At 38.7% G+C, this 18,391-nt stretch overlaps 1 protein-coding gene and 1 long non-coding RNA gene across 2 annotated transcripts in view; one reads left to right on the top strand and one right to left on the bottom strand.

Annotated features, from left to right (window-relative positions):
* The window catches only part of LOC107834320 (uncharacterized), a 21,600-nt gene extending 7,946 nt beyond the window's left edge, over window positions 1–13,654 (top strand). The window contains exons 2-3 of the long non-coding RNA XR_001660111.1: window positions 5,856–5,860; window positions 13,334–13,654. This is a non-coding gene — a long non-coding RNA (uncharacterized LOC107834320). The remainder of the gene's footprint in view (window positions 1–5,855; window positions 5,861–13,333) is intronic.
* LOC103129836 (protein kinase C beta type-like) overlaps window positions 1–18,391 on the bottom strand; it is a 92,577-nt gene that overhangs the window by 63,565 nt on the left and 10,621 nt on the right. The window lies entirely within an intron of this gene.

Genomic DNA, 18,391 nt, shown 5'->3' with positions numbered 1-18,391 from the left:
GTATTGATTTTGCATTTAAATAAATAGACTTCACCATTTGGAAAAACATTAGATTCTTATATTTCTGCAACACATGAGTTGATGTTTATGCAAATTTGAGCGCATTACTCAACATTTTATACGTCTTATTGTTTATTTTGTATTAACTTAGTTTTTTTATTTAAAAGGTTGCATAAAGGTTTGTTTGTGTATTTATATTCAAATAAAAGCTCGTTTACTTTTCCCTCCAAAATAAGTCAATGCCTCCCCAGCTAAACTCCTGTGGAGCCATTGCTGCCCAGGCACGTGTTGGATGGGTTGTACTGACATAAATTTTGTTGTGATTCTGTATAGCAAATGTACAATAAAAAAGCATTTTCATTCTTATCATGCTGTGTCTAAATAGTGATTCTTGTGACATTTTCCATCTTCGATCAGTGTATTTACTGTTTTGAACATCAAGGCCAGCCAACTTTAAATAGCCAACTAAGCATTAGAAACAAATATATAAGTTTGTTCCACTCTGGGTCAGATGTAGATTAACTAAAGCCCAACAAACAAAGTTGAGACTATAACCAATCCTGAAACAGCAGAGTGGATCAGTGACAGCCCATCGTCTCTAGAGCTGCATCAGCGCGGTTAGCCTCACATAACAAGTGAAATCCAACAGAATAACATTGCACCCTGCTGATTTAAACCACTTCCACCTTACAGTGACTTGCAAAAGCAGAAAATGGAATTAAGACATAACTGCTTCACTTTTTTTCAGTCGAGCACCATTAAAATACTTCTATCTTGAAACAAAGACCAGTTCCTAAAAATACTCAGGGTGACCTTACTCAGCTTTATTCTTAATTATTCACCTTCTCATTAAGGTTTAATGAGGCACCGTGGCAACCGCAGACACTTTCCACACAATTCATGGAGGTAACCAAAAGAGAGCTTGTGTTTATGTTTGTGCTTATTAGTGTAGGGGTGCAAATAGATCACATTAGCTGAATTCAACTCAAACTGATTCCACATTCTAGGCACCAACAAGGGGTGAATTTGACTAACAGGCTGGTTGGACTGTACTTAAGGGAAGGCCTTCAAAATGCAAATTATTGTTAAGGTTGGAGAGAATAGCAACTAAAAGAAGGGGCAAAAGACAGAAGAAGAAAAAAGCAGGAAGTTAGGTCAAGAAAAGGAAAAGATGAATGCATGAGACTGATAACAGAGACAGTCAGTGATCACTATAGGTTATCGAAATCATCACATTTTTTAATATTCTTATTATTTGGAAACAGTCATATCAAGAACATAAAAAATCTCTTTGGGTTGATGGGTCTAATTCATACCCTGGCAAACCCCAGCTGATGCAATGAGTAGCTTCTCATTTCTTAAAACTGTGTGAAAAAGAAACATGCTGGAGTTATGGAAAGGATGCTAGTCTGTTTAAGAAGGGTCAAATCATTGGCATAAAGCAGAGAAAATGTTTAAAGAGACCCATAAGCTAATAAAATTGGATTAAGGACTGTCCACACACTAGGCTACAATCTACAAGCATCCTAACCCTACCCTACCCCTAACCCTAAACCCATGTGATCTGACAAGTCCAGATTTACCCTCTTCCAGAGTGATGTGTGCATCAGGGTACGAAAAGAGGAAGATGAAGTGACTCATCATACCCAGCCTCTACTGCAGCTGCCTGTGGTGGCAGTGCTACGATCTGGGGTTGCTGCAGTTGGTCGGGTCCAGGATCAGCAACATTAGGAGGTAACCTGAACACCTGAAGACACTGAATGACCAAGTTATTCTGTTGATGAATGGTTTCTTCAGGGAGCATTTTCACACCACAGAGTTCAGACTTAACCCCATTCAGAATCTTTGTGATGTTTTGAAGAAGGCTTTGATCAGTAGTTGAATGAGATCTTGGTGGAAAATGAATGCAAGACTGGATGGAAACAAAGCGCAAGGTGGTTCAACAAAATATTAGAGTCTGTGAGTTTTATTTTTGGTGGGGATTTCTTTGTGGCAAGGCAGTGAATCATTGTTAATTTACCTATAAAACATTAGCACTGTAACAGTATGTGTTTGAGGTAAACTCATAGATGATCTGAAAACTACATAAACTCCAGCTACAAGAGTTTAATACAGTTACTTTATCGCAATGTAATAGCTTACACAATCATGGAAAAGGCTCCTGACAACTGCATCTTAATGGGTAGACTATGCTGGCTGACTGCTCAATTCCAGTCTCCTAACCTGTCAACCATGTTGAAGTGCCCTTGAGCAATACATTAACCCCAAATGGTATCATATTATATCAGTGTGTGAATGTGTGGGCATTAATCAGTGCAGACGAGTGAATGTGACTCATAAATATTCAGTCATAAATTATCATTAATTATCAGAACCTGGCAGTCTACTCAAGGCTGGAACCAACCATAGCAATGGAAGCTGAGTGGAGGGAAAAAAAGGATCAGAGTGCTGATTTAGATGGTGAATGAAAGAAGAAGGTGCAGAGACTATAAGGTTCTACATCCTGAGAGGTTTGTACAGCTAAAAGCATTCTAGGGTTTGGTGGAGATTCACAAAGAATGGGCTGTGGTTGGAGTTAGAGATGGATGAAGGACTGTCACATTCCTTGCATTGAAACAGAGATTAATGGGGGAAGAAAGTTACTCAGTGCCAAAAGTCATCCTCCTCAAAGATGGCTGAAGCCAATAGAAAGAAGAATCTTATGAGTCAAGAGGGGGATTTAAAAAGGTCTTGAAATCATGCATTCCCCTTAGAACTGTGAAGAATATTGATAAAAAAAAACTGCCAACATGCCTGGAGTCGGTAGTCCAAGCATGTTCACTATGCGAGCAGATCACAAGATGCTCAAGAATGTTGATGTAGTAATACATGCAAAAAAGAGCCCAGACCAAGTATTGACTGCATATAGTGTGCATGAAAATAAGCTTCAATTGGCTAACATTTATGAATTAAATTTTTTTTATTGCCCTTATTTAATTAAAAAAAATAAGTCCAATACACAAATCTGCCCAGATTTTTGGAGATTGGTGAGCGACTGATCCAGTATATGTGAAGCCCCATCTTATCCACTGATCTTATCTACCTCTGGAAAGGTCTGAAAATTGGCCACTGTCCTCTTTTGCCTGACAGGTGTGACTGACAGAGCAGGCCACCAGGTCACGTCTGCATGGGCCTGGTTAGTAACTGTCAACCCACTGTTTTTAAAGATTAGTGATGGACCAGAAAATTGCAATCGGTGCATTATTATGTTCTGTTACAAGATTCTGAAAAACTGAATTTTAGGTTGTCGTCAATTGTTTGTTAACCTTTGTTCATATTTTTGGGTAAATAAAAACCCACCTTTTTTGAATTCAACTACCTGTGTTCTGCGTATTGTACTGCCTGGTCCCTGACAGTCTAAATAACTGAATGTCATCAGATTTCAGTGCATTTAGGTGAGTTTTGATGGTTTGTAGTTTGAAATTGTCCACAGAAAAAGTTTGCGTATATTTACTCAAACTTTGACGCAAATTTAATTTTTATACATGCCGACTTCTGCAAAATATGGCACCGCACATGTTTTGTGCGTGTGCACGCTTTATACATGAGGCCGCTGGACTTTCAGCTCAAACAGAGGATCACTGCGCTTGCTGAACTCTGATGAATTGTGGATCTAAAACATATTTGGGAGAGTGTAAGCATTACATTATGCTCTTTATTTGACATGCAACATTAAAAAGGAGGGTTAAGAAATGCAGGATTTCCAATGAGGGTCCTCAAAGTGGAAGGGCTGGGGATTTTTGTGCGTTTGTGTGTGTGTAAAGGGATGTGGGCACAGCTGGGTCTGAGGCGACATGAGGGGGTGGAGACTCACTCGTGTGTCTGCATCATATCAGAAAGAACTGGAGCAGCACAAAACAGTGGAAACTGTTCCACTTTAAAACCTTTTGGTTAGAAATCTGCTCTGTCACTCACTCACACACAGCTGCACTTGTACATGAACACAGATGCACATAACTGAAATAAATGTTAACTGAAAGACAGGTCTAGTGACCTGGCGAGGGGTCTTTGCTCTGTTTCTTAGCAACCAGGCTGAGCCCTACAGTGTAGGCAACGCATGCCGCCCTATTTAATCTGACTGATGGCACCGACAGCCAATCAGAGCGAAACTCCCAAAATAAAGAGGAGCTTTGAGCCTCTAGGATAACAGCAGGCCAACAGTTTCACATCAACAGGATGACAGCCAGGAAATTCCTCCATCTTGGATGAGAACCAGGATACATGACCCAGTGTTCAGGCCTTGACATGCCACATTAAAATGAAATCCTGTTCAACTCTTCTTTGGAATTGAAAGAGAATACAACAGAAAGTTCTGGTGTGAAATCAGAAATCACAATTTGATCCAGAGATTTCCAAACAACATTCACCTTTTTCTTTATGGCAGAACAACAAAATAAAACATCACAATCACCCTGTCTTGAACAGCAATAGCACTGCACTTGCCTTTTCATATTGCTCTGTCCTGGTGAATTTTGCAGCATATAATATGTGTTAAAAATCCATCCTTCCATCCATCTTCTTACACCCTTATCCTATTTAGGTCTTGTGGGCTGTCAACAGGTGAGGAGGGTCACCCTGGACAGGTCACCAGTCCATCGCAGAGCAACACAGAGACAGACCAGACAAACCACCATGCACACAAACACTTCCCTAAGGAGATTTTATACAGACCAATCAACAGTCATGTTTTTGAACTGTGTGAGGAAGCCGGAGTACCTGGAGAAAACCTGCCATGCACAGGGAGAACATGGAAAATCCATGCAGAAAGACCCCAGGCTGGGAATTGAACTCAGGACCTTCTTGCTGCCAGGCAGCACTGCACCACTGTGCAGCTTCTGAATTAAAAATATTATTTTCTGTTGACTAACCAGAACTGCGGGTGTGGACAGCAGCCCAGGCACCGGAGCCCAGTGGTTCTTTTTGAATCTGCTTTATACAGAAGTGCTAAAATTTCTGATAAAACTACCTGTTGAATTCCAGTAATCTCTTTCATAGAGACATTGCCAAAGATGATATCAGGATGCATTTTTTAAATACCTTAATAACAATTGCAGATGATATTTGACATTTTCTTCTTTTTTGATGTTAGATTTGGCCAAACAAATATATAACTTCAAAACAAAGGTTTTTTTTTTTACTTTCCTTTGTGAACAGTCAACAGAATAAAAAACACATCAACATATAAATATACACAAAATCACAACATATTTAACGTGTCAAGGAAATATAAATGGATAAGTATAAATGTAGACTAATTTTGGGCAAGAAAAAAAACAGTCGGAAATCCACTAAGTGTAAATAACAATACTGAAATACACAAATGAAATAAACTGCTTTGGTTCAACTTAACATTTATATTTTGCAATGAGATAAAACATTTATAATGAGTTTTAACCTCTTAAAATAAACCACATCTCTCCTACCAACGTACCTAATGAGTTGTGAATAGCAGTAGAGGTGAACAATGGTGCTCACATAGGAAACAACAGACCTCAAATGTGATGGATCATTTTAAAAACAGATACAAATGACAATGAGGATCTTATCTCCAACACTTCCAAACCTGAGAAAAACTGAGTTTACAAAAAGGGTCATATGAAAAAACAAAAACAAAAAGAAGTAAACTTTTGGTCATCTGTGACACAGCTATAACCAGACACTTTGACCAAACTAGAGGATAAAAACATCCTTTAAGTTCAGCTCAATTTAAAAGGTTATGGGGATCTAAAAGATAAATATATTGTACTTTTTTCCAAAGCTGCTGAGGTGACGACTCGAGCAAGATTTGAAGTGCTAGGAAGCAATTTTATTGGTAGAACAAGTTTCAGCTTGTTGGCTTGTCATCAGGGTCATTACGAAACACCATACAGTTTGTGTTTAAATAAATAAAGCACCATATAGGGGAAGAAAATCAAATGAACCAATAATATTTAAATAAAAAAACTGCAAGAGCAGCTTCTGTACAGGTTCAAAGTGAGTGTTTTTAAAAAGCAAACACTGAGCGGCTGGTTCCAGCAGCAGAAATCTTTCAGAGACTTACAGAAATCATCTCTAGTAACAACAGCTGAACAAGAAAATCAGTTAAGAGAACAATTTCTTGGCCTCAAAGTCAGTTTATTTTTTGAATCATGTATTTTTTGTAAAATATCTTATTTATTTTTAACTGCTTATGTCAGTTTCAGATTATTTCAGTAACCAAACTGGATTTTGTTTGTAATGTAATGGCAAGGTATGAACATTTACTTTCACTGTTTTCAATGATGAACTCAGGAAGGTGGCTTTTGTAACCATGTAAAACAATCAGATAATGACAGTTAATTTAAAATAATTGAGAACCAGAGAACCACTGGTATACTACTGTTTAATTCAAAACATAACCAAAAGGGAAAAAATGAAATCGCCTGGAGGAATGTGTACACTTCAGCTGTCAAAGTCTGAGAACAGAAAAAAAATATGAAATTGGCAAAATATGAAATGTGAAGTTAAAAAAAGAGTCTCCAACAGTCTGCGGTTGTCAAAGGAAGAAGTACAATTTCAAGTACACTTGAATTTGTTTTTAAGTGTTGAAATATAGATATTTTTTCACATTCAAATTGGGAAATTTAAAAACCAGTCGAGTATTTAAAGAGGCTGTATGTGTAATTTGAGCAGGGCAATTGAGATGATGACTGTCAGCATTTCTCTAGAATGAGGTTTGACGTAAGCTCAGAAAGCTTGATGTTAAACATCACTTTTTGTTGTGGTATTGTTGCACATTACGTTTTTCTTAACTCAGTAGCCATACTCTTTCTTGAGTACAATTTCTGGCTACTTTGTCCACTCTGACTTACTTCATACCAAAATGAATGAAAAAAGCATCAGAAATGTATCTTTGTAATATCTGAAGTAATATTCTGTCTGCTCAGCCTGTTGTACTTTGCACTGTTCTAACATGTATACATCACTTAGAGCAAGTATTGATTTCATAGATTTAAAGGTTGTGCAAAGCTAAGATCTGGAGATTTTTATTTCTTCTCCTATAATTTGTTATTTTTAATTGAAGTGACTTATTTTTAGTAAAACAAAAAATCAAGGAAAAATATGGACAACCCTGACCATGCTCTTCATGAGATTATCTAGGGAACACAAAGTATCTTCAGTCAGAGGCTTCTTCAGAATCGCTGTAATACAGACTGCTACAAGAGATCTTCCCTGCCAACAGCCATCACCATCTTCAATAACTCTGAATTATCTAAATGAATGAGTTACAACAACATTTAATTTCCTTTTGGGATTAATAAAGTGTTTTTGAATTAAGTTTCATTATTTTGTTTATTATTCTGAGTACTGGAACATGTACATAATTGTAAATTTTGTCTGCATATTTACGTAGTTTCTCTTACTAAAATACAATTTTTGGCTATGCTACCCCCCTCAGACAAAGGTTAAACATTAGCTGATTTTTCCAGTTTTTAATAACTGGAAATGTAAATGCTGGTCGTACAAAAGGTATTTACAATTGCCATTTTCAACCTGATCAACAGCATCTATAAACAGGATTATAAACATGGTATTTTCATAGTGGCTCTTCAAAGCACGTATAAAGCCATTAGCTGCTGTATTCATGAACACAGGTCAGTGCTGGGCAGAGTTGGAGAGTTTCATTAGTCCCAATACGCAATTCATTTAGAGTCTCCGCATCCATATAGTCATTTATGACACAGCCATTTAAAAAGGAAACAAAAAATATTTATAAAAAAGCAATGTATACAAAAAGTCCCATAATGTTTTATTAACCATGATCATTAACATAAGACAAACAGCATTACTTAATTAATTTGTTCTCATGATGAGAAAATATAAAGCCAGCAACCTGCAGGCGGTACAAAAAATGTCCATGGAGTCTCTGACAGGAAGTTGATGCTCTTTTGAACATCTGTTCTGTAATCCTCAACAGGATGTTATTCACACTAGCTTTACATTGTTTACATTTTGATTAAAGACCATTTCTACAAACTGGACTTCATTTATTGATGTAAACAGCAGGAGTGAGCATGCAGAGGTGTGGGTGATACTGCTATGGCGTTTATAATTAAGGTTTACATTGGAGCCGCCTGGAAGAGCATCTTCCAGATCATCCAGTTTGTGTGAACGGCGGCGGGTGCGATCCGCGCCAAGTTACAAAGATCCAGAGGTGCACGAGGTGCTGTGATGCGCGTGTCTCTGTGTGTCCGATTCAACGCGTCAACAATAAACCTAGCTTCAGCAGTTGCTAGCTGCTCCAGGCTCTGAGTTGAAATTGATAAAGTGTCAAAATGATCCAAACCCATCCGTGGTTCTGAACTGATTGGACGTGATCTACAGCTTTCACTGGAGCGGTTCACAGGAGAAGCCAAGGTCTTGAGCTGGAAAAGGGTAGAGCACCTTCTCGGGGTCGGGAGGGATGTCCTGCCCCAAGCGGAGGAGTTTAAGTACCTGGGGATCTTGTCCACAAGGATAAGGGAAAAATTGAACGGGAGATCGACAGACAGATTGGTTCAGCGTCTATAGTGAAGCGGGTGCTGTACCAGTCTCTTGCGGTGAAGAGAGAGCCGAGTCAAAAAGCGAAGCCCTCGATTTACCGGTCAAACTACTTTCCTACCCTCAACTATTGTCGCGAGCTTTGGGTCATGACCAAAAGAACGAGGTCCCGGATACAAGTGGCTGAAATGTTTGTGTCTGAATCATCCAAGAGGGAGTAGAGCTGATGCTCCTTCACGTCGAGAAGAGCCAGTTGAGGTGGCTCGGGCATCTGGTTAGGATGCCTCCCTGGTGAGGTGTCCAGGAGGAGGTCTTGTGGAAGACCCAGGACACACTGGAGGGACTATGTTTCTCGGCTGGGCTGGGAACGCCTTGGGATCCCCCCGGAGGAGTTGGCCAAACTGGCTAGGGAGAGGGAATTCTGGGCCTCCTTACTTAGGCTGCTACCTCTGCATCCTGACCCCAGGTAAGCGAAGAAGTTCACATAGGCATAGGAGAAGGTTTGAATTTGTAATTGTGAGGTTGAAGTTAAAAAATTTAATTTCCATAAAATTTATTTTTTATGGAAAATGTAATTGTGTGTCTATACGTTTACTTTATATACATAGTTTCTTAATATTTGTATGTGCATTTGACCACATATTTACAAGTACCCAGTTATGCACAAAATATTTTTCACTGTAACTATCCAAAGTTATACACAAAGAGGTTTACAAAGATTACAAATCCAGCATTATGAGACCATTTTCTCTCCATAGGTTTTGATATATTTCATAACAGCTGAAAGTAACATAATCAGTTGATTTTGGTACAAAACAGCCCTGTACCTGGAAAATACATAGATACGCTTCTTTAATAGGTGTGTGTGAGGTTTCCTCTAAACAGTCCATGAAGAGGAATGCCGGTGTGATCACATGGTTTGATTCATTATGATCTTCCATGGTACTTTCATTCTTAAGACAACACAGGAAAACAGTCATCAAACCAGAACCTAAAACAACAGCAAACCGGATTCTGTGGAACAGCAAGCCCATTTATGTTTATCTTATAGAGATCAGGCACAGATAACTTGAGCTACGTTGAGTCCCTTCCTATAATTTCTCTTTTGTATCTGCTTTACCATCTAAGAGGCTTGAAAGAATAAATTTTACCCCAGCTTGACTCAAATATGGAGCTGGACCATGAAGCAACAAGTATTGTCCATCACTGTGCAGCACGAGCACAGAGTGATGGAGCAAAACTCAGGTAAACACGTTAGTATATGAAGGACACAGCTTCATTTATGTCTTTTGTGAAATGCCACAAGAATTAGAATTGGCAATCCTTCACAAAATACAAAGCTTCATACTGTAAAAAAGCTCAATGATTTATGTGTATAGATTGTGATCTGAAGGTATCTGCTCTATTATGTTATTCCATAAGAAACTCAAAATTCTGTATTTTTCCAATAATTGAACCCTGCCTTCACAAATACTGCAACAATACTTTTTGGTGGGGAACCTGCTACTGTAGAAAGAAAACTCAATATTTGCTATTATTCTGGATTAAACAGAAGTGCATACTATCATTAGTATGAGTGAGGTGACTAAAACTTAAGTCAAAGAGCAATTTTACATAAGGCAGTGGTTCATTCAGACTGTGAGAGAGCAAAATGTTCAGCAGATAGCTAGAAAGCTGATTGGAGTACAGCAAAATGGTTGGGGTTTATCATTTTGAGCTCTCAGTGTCGGTCATAGAATTTAAATATTACAAAAAACCTCTCAAGATTAGTTCAAAATTAGCTGAAGAGTTAATGTGAGGGCCTACTTTCCATGACATACAGGTTTTCACTGTACAAACCGTGGAGGGAAAATGTGAATCAATGTCTTCCTCTAAAATAGTAAATTCAGTTTTACACTGATTGCTCTCTCATACACATGTCCACACATGTGTATCTGCATCTGCCCCTGATATTAATAATTAGTGACTGTTCATGCCACAAAGGCAAGAAAAAAGACATTTTAATGCTTTTCTTAAATCTTTTCTTAAAGAAAAATTGTAATCAGTTAAAATCTGTAGTCAAGTCAAGCTTATTTGTGGAGCAAATTTCAGCAGCGGGCCAATACATGATGAAAACATGAAACAGAAGCAAAAACCATTAGAACTGGAAAAGAAGGATAAATAAAGTGAATAAAGGTTGGAATCCAAAGCACAGTTTAAGATGTTCCAATTTCTTAAATCATAGGCAACACTGACCAAAGGCTTTTTAGATTTGATTTAAAGTAACTCGGTTTTCTGCAAGTTTGTTCCAGATTAGAGAAGCAGACAGAGAAACTTCATTCTGTAATGGTGCTTTCAGAGGTGCGCATTGAGGGAGCGTTGAGAATGATTTATCTTTGTGAACTAAGGGTTATGTATGCCGTTTACATCTCAACACGCTGTCCAGTGCCTGGCTCTGTCTGCACTGATTGTATGTGGTCCCGGTTGGCCGGAGCGTTAGTGGTTAACCAACCAGCACAAACCTCATCATGCAGATTCAGCCTGGTGAGGAGCTTTCACGCTCTCCTCTCATTCAAGCACCATGCTGGTTTTATATTGTTTTATTTATTTATTTTTTTAGTATTATTTTTCCGGTTTACACGATGCATCAAACCGTATCAGATGCTTAGTAAGCCGGATTTAATGCGCGCAAAGATCAGAAAAACTCATCCCACAAACTTGAGTGACCAAAACAGTTTCTGTGATGCTTATTAAAAACACAACAGACACATCATTCAGGGCCAGTCCCAGGCTGTATGAGGCCTTGAGCAGAATTTGACTTAGGGGCCCCTCTTGCTGCTAAAATCATCAGCACCTCTAACAGCTTCTGTGTTGGATTTAATCTGGGAGAAGGGAGTAGTTTAATTGGCCAACCTAAAATGCAATAAGTTATAATTGCAGTTTACTATTTCACTAGTATTTGTGAACAAACAGCTCAAACTCAAACATTAAACTCACAGCATCAGATTGTAGCTATGGTAACAAAACAATCTAACTATGAATATTGTTCTTTGAACTTTTACAAAGTAAACTTGCCAGCTTCTTAAAATCTTACATTTAAATGTTAAACAATTTAAAGTATTTTAATTTATGCATGCTGAAACCATTAAATCAAATTCAGCAGCATTGATCATCTCAATAAACCAATGTTACATTCATGTATCTGTGGTCTGTGTTAAAATATTATCATTTATGGGGCCCCTGAAGCCCTGGGGGGCCTGATGGAGCCGCTGGCTTAATTTGGATTAAACAAAAGTGCAAATAATTGCTATTCATTTTAATTGTGTTTTTTGATTTGTTGTTTTTAAGGCTAGTTGTGGGTTTAAATATCATTTTACTGTCAATGTTGTCCGTAACATATAATTACTCAGTAATATTTTTACATGTCCTGTCGACTTAACATCTTTTAATACAAAAAGAAAGTTGGAGTACATCCATGCATTGATTTGTTCTAAACTTTGACTCAGTATTTATTTTAACCCTTACCTTAAGGGAAATTATTTCAGTTGGTACTAATAAACAAGTCTTTAACAGGAGAAAGTAACAACAAACCTTTTCAGTAATTTACAAATTTCACTGGAAGGTCTCCTTATTTCTTATGAAAAATGTATTTAATCACTACTTTACTTTTTTCTGTTCAGGAATTTTTAACCAATGTTTTACAGAAACAACCTCTGTGTGTCTCACTTATTCCAGAGATTCTGGGGGAGGTCAGAAATGCACTCTGACATTATAGAGGATTACATAAAATCTTAATTCAAAAATATTTATATACATTTGTACTTGTTTGACCAGGTGTCTTTTTAACACTTTTTTCTGATATGTGAAAAAATCATTACAGATCCTACAGATAATTCATTTCATAACTTTAAAACTTTTGTTGAGCATATTAATGTTTTTCCAGACAAACATTCACCAAAATAGGTTTTTTGACTTTGGTTTCCCATAAATCATTAAATAACAGTATTGAACGCAGCTTCTGATTCAAAGTGGAATTTCACTTGGTCTGTGCAAATTATTCAGTTAAAATACTTCTATGCTGCGTAGTGTAGAGGTCCATGTACAGAGGCTGCAGTCCTCAGTTCTATTCCCACCATGAGACCTTTGCTCCATGCCTTCTCATTTCTTTCCACCAATTTCCTGTCTGGTGACTTCTCAATAAAAGCCTCTGGTATTCTGGAATTGCGCCCCTGAGGGTGGCAGCAGGTTGGAGTAGCTCTGTGCTTTTTTAGAGATTTTTTCTTTTTTTCGAGCACTTCTTGTTTGTTTTTTGTGGACAACTGCTCCTTGTTTTGGATTCTGTGTGGTTGGACTGATGTTTTGGCAATATTTTTTATATTTTGCTATTTTTTATGATGCGTAACCATAGCGACAGGGTGGTTTATAACAGAGAGCAGCTGACAAACATTGGAAAAACTGAAATAATATCACAGCTCAAGCCATAAATACCAGTGGAGTTGAAAAGGAGGCATTGTGGTTGCAGAGCAGTAGCAAAGAGGAGAGAGAGAAGGAGGAAGTTCAAACCATCTCTACCATCCATTGTAGTGGACAATGTGAAATTATTAGCTAACAAGATGGATGAACATCAAGCCCCGACAAGTACTCAGCAAGTATTTAAGGAATACAGCATAATGTGTTATACGGAGACATGGCTGCAGGATTATATCCCGACTCCAACGTCCCTCTCTGCCAGGCTTCGTCATTATACAAGCAGACAGTGACGTAGAGAGCAGCAGGAAAAGAAGGCAGGTGGACTAGCAGTGCCCATGAACGACAGATGGTTCATCAGGACAAGTTACTGTGAAGTCTCGTCTCTGCAGTTCAGACATTGAACTCTTGGCAGTAAGTTTCTGATCATATTATTTACCAAGAGAGTTCACCAGTGTTATTTTGGTAATTGTTTACATTTTCCCCTCAGCTGTTGCCGATAACTCAAGCAATGTCATCAGATCTGTTGCTGCTGGGATACAGACACAACACCCTAATGCATTTGTGGCAGTATCTGGTGATTTTAATAATGCCTCACTCTCTTCTACATGCCAACATTTCACCAGTTTGTCAGCTGCTCCACCCGGGAAAACAAGGTTTTGGATTTGTTTTAAATGCTAATGTCGAAGATGCATATGTCTCCAAACCAAGACCCCTCTAGGGAAATCCGATCATAATCTTGTTTTATCTCTGCTCTGAATACAAATCCCTGATGAAGAGACTGCCTGTTAGGAAGATGGCTCAAAACAAGCCTGGAGCACCTCCAGGCTTGTTTTGAAGCTACTGATTGGACTACTCTCTGCCTGCCACATGGAGATGACATCAGTGCCATGACCGAGTGTGTGACTAACTATATAAACTTCTGTGTGGACCACACCATTCCCACCAGAACAGTAAGATGCTTCCCGAATAACAAACTATGGATCACCAGTGACCTAAAGGAACTGTTAAAGAAAAAAGAGCCTTTAGGGAATGAGATGAGGAGTTATTGAAGAGTATACAAAAGCAGCTCAAAGTCAAGATTAGAAACAGAAAGGAGAAGTACAGGAAGAAGCAGAACAAACTGCAGAGGAACAATGTCAGAGATGTGTGGTCAGGGATGAAGAAGCAAACCGAGGATCATGGAAGCCTAGACAGAGCAAATAAGTCGAACATACTCTTCAACAAGTTCAGCTCAGGAACAAGCCATACAAGCTATACAGACATCCCACCTTCCTCTGACCCACTGCTTTCCTATCAAATCTCAGATGTTCCATCTTCCACCTCAGTCGTGGACCCTTATGCTTCCACAAGTTCGTCTTCAACCAAATCAGGAGATACTGCTGCTTCTTTTGCCTCCCCCTCTTACTTCTCTGTATCTAGAGGTCAAGTGAAGAGGCAGTTAGAGAGACTAAACCAGAACAAGGCTGCAGGTCCGGATGGTTTCAGTCCCAGAGTTCTGAAAGCCTGTGCCTTCTGCAACATTTCTTCAACATTAGCCTGACCCAAGACAAGGTTTCACTCTTGTGGAACAGATCCTGTCTGGTTCCAGTATCAAAGAAAACTCACCCATCAGTCAGTCATCAACGACCTGTTGCCCTGACATCCCAAATCATGAAGGTCCTGGAGAGACTCCTGTTGGCCCACCTGAATAAGCAGACAAGGACATATCAAGAGCCCTTGCAGTTTGCTTTTGGTCGTGGGGTTGGAGTTGATGATGCCATTTTACACGTACTTCAACAAACCCACTGTCATCTGGACAAAGCAAGCAGCACTGTGAGGATCATGTTTGTGATTTCTTTTGTGCATTTAACACAATTCAGCCTGATCTACTCTGTGAGAAACTCCAGAAGACAAAGGTGGAGGCCTCAACAATTACCAGGATCTATGACTACCTCACAAACAGACTGAAAGACTTTGTGTCTAACCAGGTGGTCAGCAACACAGGAGCACCACAGGGCACTGTACTCTCACCATTCCTTTTCTCTCTCTGTACATCTCAGACGTCCAGCATAAGTCTGACTTCTGTCGTCTACAGAAATACACAATTGACTCTGCAGTTGTCAGGTTTATCAGAGATGGACAAGAGGCTGAGTCCAGAGAGCTGGTGGACCGCTTTGTGTTAAGGTGTGGGAACAATCATCTCATCTTAATCGTGAATAAAACAAAGGAGATGATTGTAGATTTCAGGAGGAACAGGGTTAGATCAAATCCTGTTTCCATCATGGGAAAAGAACTGGAGGTGGTTAAGGAATATAAATACCTCTGTGTTCATCTGGACAACAGACTGGACTGGAGACACAACAGTGAAGCGTCTATAAGAAGCGACAGAGCAGACTGGACTTCTTGAGGAAGCTAAGATCCTTCAAGGTTTGCAGTCAGATGCTTCAGATCTTCTATAAGTCTGTTGTTGAGAGCGTCATCTTTTCATTGATCAGCATCAGAGCCAGGGACCTAAAAAGGCTCAACAGCCTGAAAAAATGGCTGATTCTGCTCTGGGGACGACTGTGGAACCTCTAGAGATGAGATGCGAAGAAGGAATCTTCATAAAATCAAGAAAATTATGGACAACCCTCCCCATCCTCTTCATGAGACTGTCTTGGGAAAACAGAGTATCTTCAGTCAGAGGCTTCTTCAGGTTCATTGTGGTACAGACCACTTCCTGCCGACAGCTATCACCATCTTCAATAACTCTTTGAAGAATCTTGATGAGCTATAATAACATTTAATTTCCCTTTGGGATTAATAAAGTATTTTTTTATTTAAATTTGAAATAAAAGAAAAATAATACCCTCCTAAATTAAATAAAGATCCTTTGTGATCAGTAATACCTTCAATTCACAGAATTTAGGTTAGCATGAACTTAGGTAAGAACCTTGGCTTCAGGCTTAAAGTGATGTAATTTAAGTGTGAACATGTTTGCCTAAATATGTTGTAATTTTCCAATTAATTAAAAAAATTGCCACTTATGATATCGCCAGAACTCATAATTACTTCAAAAATGTATATATTTTGTTAGATTTTCCACCAGTGGAGGTCACCATTTTTTTCACCTGCGTTTTGGTCCATTTTGTACTGGAATCTATAGAGTAAACACAGGAAGACTAACTTTACCGCGGAGTTGTTTTCTATCATATTGCGTTCGACTGGCGGAATTTTAGATAATGCCACACTGTGTCACTGTTGGCTGTAATTTAAAAAAATCCACCAATCTGACCGACCAAGGCCACTCTAAACAGCACAGTTGATGCCAAACCGGACACAGCACTACAGACGCTGAGAGAAACGTCAAAGACAAGCAGCGCCAACAGAGCTAGACCACCGGTACTGTGGAACCACTACCAACACCGAACAAAGATTGGACTCTAACCATCTATTGCCGAACCAGACACAGAGCTATAGAAGTACCTACCAGAGCACACAGTCTGGCCAGAGGTACGTCTCATTCATCATTTAATTACGAAGATGGAGGCATCAGCAGCAATCACCAGCTTCTACACCAACTCTGTCCTCTTCCTCTGGTCCTCCTCACCTTCATTGCCTCTTGTTATTTCTATGTTACAATCAATTTCAATGCACTCCAGTTCAATTTGAAAAGGCTTAATAACGTTACTCATCACTGTTTTGGCTGGAGGAGCCAGGCAGTTGGACCATTACACGTCATTTACCCAGAATGCATTGCATTGTGAAAAACATGGCGATTTTCCTGTGACAATATTTTATTAAAATTTATAAAAACTAAATAACCTACAGTATTATTACTGTATTGTTTTTACATCTAAAATAAATATTTCCTTTATAAGGTCTATTTTTATAGCTAATCGTGGATTCTTTAAATATAGAGGGAAAAGAATGAAGAGACTAAAAAACAAGCAATCTCTAACATATCTGGATACGTTTTAAGCAGATATCCAACCTTCCCCACTCACAATTCATAGCAGGGCAGAGAATAGTCACACATTCTGCCATACATTTTGCTGCCTAACCTGTCTTCATGTAAAAACACGTCCACATCAGATGGCTGGCATTCCACTGAAGCAACTCAGTAGAGTAATCTGTTTGTGCACCTCCCACTCTCAGTGAATTGGACCTATAACCCAATTTCTCTCTTTGGGCGCCGTTGTGCACACATTTTACAGTTCCTTCTGTATGTTTGTCACATCAGTGCTCCATAAAAGGTGAAGGAAGTTCACTCAATCGCAATGGAGTAGACCAAATGTAATGAAGAAAAGCTATAGACAGGTTGCTATTTAATGTTATATAAATGATCTATTAAATTTAAGAGATAATTTAATCTATTAATTCATAACTAAAAATATATAAGAATTTAGCCTGCAACAGATAATGGTCAGCATGCCCTCAGTTTGCAGAATATGGGCAGATTTTCAGAGGGAAAACTAATCTTATACATCATTGATTTCCTTGCCCTAAAAATGGAATGGTGTTCCCTAAAAAAAGCCTTCCTGATTTTCCACAGAATGGTTGTGCAAATTGCTGCAAGGCAGACATAGGAAGGGGCTATCAAATTTGAAGTACTGTGGTAAATCAATTAAAACATTGAATCACAATTAATCACTATGCCTAACTTTGTAAGCATGAAATATATGCATGCAGTTATGGTTCTTGCCATAACTGCATGCATATATTGCAGGAATGGTGCAAGCCCCTCCCCTTCTGTTGCACGGCAACCAATTAAAATGCAACCAATTATCAGATTTTTTTTCCCTGCAGCAGAAAACAAGTTATGTAATCTCCTAGGAGTCAACAGACACTAAGAGAAACTTGTTCCACTACGAAAAATATGAAACTTTTGTTGCCGTCTGCTGTAGCAGAAAACTCAAATCTTTCACTGTTTGTCACTCCCCTGTGTCAAGTCCATAACTAAGGGTTGCATATTCATATACTCATATTTTTAGTCAATGATAAAATGATAAATAAAAGGAGTCGACTAGTCACAGTGACATAATAGGCACGTAAGTGAAAATGCTGCACAGGAACTTGCAGGCTTTATTAGCAATATTAACGGCAAATAATGACAAAAACATCACTTAGACTAAGTCTGTTATTCAGAATTAAAAGAACAAAAAACAGAACATTATCCCAGAACTTTTCATCAGCAGTTGAGCAGAGGTTGTCCGATAAGTTGCACAAAGTCAAGTCCAACTTTTTCTTTTCTTTTTTTCCCCAAACACTAGCAGGTACCGATGACTAGTCAAATTATTACAGTGACCACAGCTCCGCATGTTGGAACATCATAAACTAAACATATTATGAATAGATTCCATTTAATTACAGTTCAATTCAGTGCAGCCACCTGGATGCACTGAAGTGGGTTCATACCGGAGCTCTTTGACTCCAGTATGAACCA

This window comes from Poecilia formosa, unplaced genomic scaffold, assembly GCF_000485575.1.
Source record: "Poecilia formosa unplaced genomic scaffold, Poecilia_formosa-5.1.2 Scaffold583, whole genome shotgun sequence".
Taxonomy (NCBI): Eukaryota; Metazoa; Chordata; class Actinopteri; order Cyprinodontiformes; family Poeciliidae; genus Poecilia; species Poecilia formosa.
Note: the sequence above shows the minus strand (reverse complement) of the source record. Positions and strands in the feature narration are given on the sequence as shown.